Source organism: Miscanthus floridulus, chromosome 18 (assembly GCF_019320115.1).
Source record: "Miscanthus floridulus cultivar M001 chromosome 18, ASM1932011v1, whole genome shotgun sequence".
Lineage (NCBI taxonomy): Eukaryota > Viridiplantae > Streptophyta > Magnoliopsida > Poales > Poaceae > Miscanthus > Miscanthus floridulus.
Window position 1 is genome coordinate 68,136,928 of NC_089597.1, and position 4,566 is coordinate 68,141,493.

Consider the following 4,566-nt stretch of genomic DNA (forward strand, 5'->3'; position numbering starts at 1 on the left):
ACACTTTGGGAGGAGTTGAGTGCCGTTGTCCCCACTCCTTGCTTGAGCCATACCGGTCGTGGTGCGTCGGGTTCGGACATGCAAACAAGGAGACATAGGGCTACAGTGGAGTCTATGGGCACCACTAAGGGGCAAACAGCCCCTGAGGGGATGAAGAAGAGGTAGCACTGAGCACAGGCATCTGTGGTGCCAGGTACATTGGATGATCTCAGCCAGTTATGACCTTGGTGTGTGTTTGTTTTGGCTTACCATGAGTTATTCATCGTGCCAATGGCTCTGGGGTCATCCAAGCCTACCGATGACAAGCCATCAGCTAGAACGGCCTTGGTCGTTGCTAGCTTTGGCCCAAAGGTGGAGTATGTCCCCTTCAAGCAAGGTTTTGGGACCTCGCATAGGTGGTTGAAGAAGCCTGCATTGCTGGATGTTCCCAGTGATGAGAACATGTGACTTTAGTTCTTTTATTTCTAAAAGGATCAAGATGCCCAAGAGGGGGGGGGGTGAATTAGGCTAATTCTAATTTTTTTGCAATAATTAAGCCCTACACTTAGCCCATTTCACCCCTTGTGTCTAGAATGTGTTTCTATTGTTTTGCCATACAAAAGTTTTGCACCCTAGGTTCCAATCCTACTCTAGCATGACAATTCTAGGAATATAAAGACATGAAATGAATTGCTCAAATGTAAATGCTCAAAATAAAGAGAGGGAAACGAACACGGCGATGTTTTCTCGAGGTATTGGAGAGTCACCACTCCCTACTAGTCCTCGTTGGAGCACCCACGCAAGGGTGTAGCTCCCCCTTGATCCATGCAAGGATCAAGTGCTCTCTACGGACTGATTCTTTGATACTCTGTTATGGTGAATCACCCATAACCACTCACAACATGACTTGGGTCATCCACAAGCTCCACCAGATGATCACCAAGCTCCCAACCACCACCGAGCCATCTAGGTGATGGCGATCACCAAGAGTAACAAGCACAAACTCTCACTTGACCAAGACAAGCCTAATGAGAAAGGTGGATGCACACTTGCCTACTCCCTATGCACTAGTGAGGTCCTTAATCTTGGATTATCAACATCCAATCACCACACTAGGCTCTTGCTCTCCCTTGCACTCTAAAGGCGTTTCACTAGCTAAACAATTGGGCAAGAGACCTCCCATGAACGAGTGGGATAAGTATTTATACCCCCTCATTCAAAACATAACTGTTGGAGGCCAACTCAGCAAGTTTTGGGGTGATTGGATGTGCCAGTCAGGGTGACCAGGATGCTCTAGTAAGTAGTACACATCACTGTGTCATAAAGAGCCATTAGCTCTGATCGAAACTCTGACCTACATTCGGTCATCACCCACCGGACATGTCCGATCATCAAAATGCCCCATGGATGCTCTCTGATGTTGATTGGACGTAGGCACCCTAGCATCCAGTCATGTACTGTTTAGCATCTAGTCAGTACATGACTATAACTGCCGATCAAATGAACTAACCAGACTCTTCAAGATGCGTCTGATCACAACCAAACCAACGTTTGGTCAGTTATTTGACCCTCCGTTCACTTCCAAATCAAAATCCTTCGAGAATGAAGTTGACTTCTATCGATCTTAGGGCTATTCCTGAGCTACCTAGTGCTAAGTTTGACACATGTGCACCACACCTAATCCATTAGACTACCTAGGTCAAGCTACTAGTCCATACCCCCCTTAATAGTATGGCCAAAGGAAAAACAAAGTCCTAAACTACTTTAAGTGTCTCTCTAATGCCAAAGGACACTTAGAACTAGTCCATCCTTAACCTTGTTGTCCATCCTTTGAAAATCAAAACAATTTCTATTGACAGGGGCATGACAACCATGATTGCCCAATCAATTTCCATTACCATGACCTAACTCAAATTGCTCTACAAAACACACATTAGTCATAGTAATCTCGTGTCATCATTAATCATCGAAACCCAACTAGGGGCCTAGATGCTTTCAATCTCCCCCTTTTTGGTGATTGATGACAACACAACATCGAGTATGTAATAGTGATGAGTGAGGTTTTCAACATGCTTGGTTCATATAAGCATTTGACAATAAGAACAAAGGAGTTAGGCATGCTTGTATGACCCAAGCCAACATGGTGTGCTCAAAAGATATGAATTAAGCATGAGTACATGAAGTAAAGCTCATTTGAAATGGAGTAAAATGTGGAAGCATAGCAAATGAGCATAACCAAGTGACATGACATATATATATATATATATATCAATGTAGAGAGAGCACACATGTCACATAAGTCTCACCATCACATGTATATAATACAATGCATGAAAGTAAACAGTGAATGCACGAAGTATCACACACAAAAGACCAAAAGAAACGAATTGAGACCATCTCACACGCTCCCCCTAGATCTAACATACTCGCTCATCTCACACGCTCCCCCTAGATCTAACATACTCACTCCCTCTCCCCCTTTGGCGACAAGCAACAAAACCTAAGGGTCAGATGGTGAGACAGGAGCAGTCGAGTCAGGCACTGAGGTGCGATGAGGGATCTAGAATTGAGCTGCGTCACCCTCTGACCCTGAGCTCAGAGCGGTCTGACCCTCTATCACTAGAAGTGAAGGTGAAGTGGTCTGGGTCTTCTTAGTAACTAGCATGGCCTATGACTTTGGAGGTGTCACTGTAGGAAGTGAAGCCACATTTGCCGCTGTCGCGGAAGCCTCAAGTGTAGGAGTGACTGTCTGAGGTGGCTCAGATGATGCAATAGATGATAGAATCATCTCGGTAGTCTCGATAACTGGAGCAGCTATGGTAGGGACAGGGACTCAAAACATTGGAGGTGTAGGCTGCCCTATAAGCTCACTAAAGGTAGCACCGAGACTCCTGGAGACTAGGGTGTCCATCACTAACACCGAAGAAGTTTGAGTCAGAGTGAAGCCCGTAACAATAGGAGTAAAGTACGGACCCTGAGCTATCCCTGGTGAAGCAAACCACTAAGACACCTACTCTATAGGTGAGGCAAACTAAGGAGCTGGCTGTCTCTGACTCGAAAGCCCACTGGACTATACAACTGGAGTCACTGGAGTGATGGTGGCAGGCTAGCCTATCTGAAGTGTAGACTACTAAGGAGCAACCCCAATAGCAGTGAATACATGCTGCATGAAGCCAAGTAACTACTGCTAAATCATAAGCTGCTGCTGCTGCATGGCCTACTACTACCACTGAAACTCATCCGTATCATGCCTGAATCTAAGCAAGTGCAGCTAGCGGTCTCCTATGCCTAGCGTGCCTAGGTCCTATCTCATCCGCTCAGGTACAACTAGAAGTGCTGGGACAGTCTATGGTGGCTGTGGTGGAGCTGAGCTGGAGCCACTGGCCTCTCTATCGTGTGGTCGAGGAGCCATCTATGGAATCGACTGATAGTCATCATTTGAGCTACCAGTAGGGTCATTCTCAACCACATCTTCCTGCTAGGTGAAAGCATCTAGGCCCCTAGTTGGGTTTTGGTGATTAATGACAATACAAGATTACTATGACTAACGTGTGTTTTGCAGAGACAATTAAGTTAGGTCATGGTAATGGAGATCGATTGGGCAATGGAGATGGTCATGCCATTATGATGGAAATCGTTTCAGTTTTCAAAGGATGGACAACAAGGTTAAGGATAACTAGTTCTAAGTGTCAATTGGAGTTGGAGAGACATTTAGAGTAGTTTAGGACTTTATTTTTCCTTTGGCCGTACTATTAAGGGGGGTATGGACGGGTAGCCTGACCTACGGTGAGTCTAGTGAGTTAGGTGTGGTGCACACTTGTTAAAACTAGCACTAGGTAGCTCCTACATATGCCTAAGATCCAATGGAGCAAACTTCATTCACGTATGATCTAGAGTTGGAAGTGAATGGAGGGTCAAATACTGACCGGACGCTATTCCAGTAAGGTTTCCAGTCTGGTCACACTGTAAACCCTAGAGTTCAGGGTGTACTAACCGAAGCGTCCGGTCAACATGACCGGAGCGTTCGGTCACCCCGTAGAGGCACATAACGATTTGTTTTTCAGCCGATGTTATAAATACCACCTCCACTCGTGTGTGGGGGGACTTTTGCTCATTCCAACAGCTGAGAAACACGTTTGTGAGTGCCAAGAAGAGCAAGGTCCTAGTGAGGTAATTGAGATTTGAGAGTCTAAGAGAGTAGCCTCATTAGTGAAGCAAGAGTAGCAAAGTGTGCATCCACCGTTCTCATTAGGCTTGTCGTGGTCAAGTGAGAGTTCATGCTTATTACTCTTGGTGATCGCAATCACCTAAATGGCTTGGTGGTGATTGGGAGCTTGGTGATCATCCGATGGAGCTTGTGGATGACCCAACTCAAGTTGTGAGCGGTTGTGGGTGATTCACCACGACAGAGTGTCAAAGAATCAACCCGTAGAGAGCACTTGATCCTTGCGTGGATCAAGGGGGAGCTACACCCTTGCGCGGGTGCTCCAATGAGGACTAGTGGGGAGTGGCAACTCTCCGATACCTCAGCAAAACATCACCGTGTTTCCTCTCCTCTTTTTACTTTGAGCATTTACTTTGAGCAAT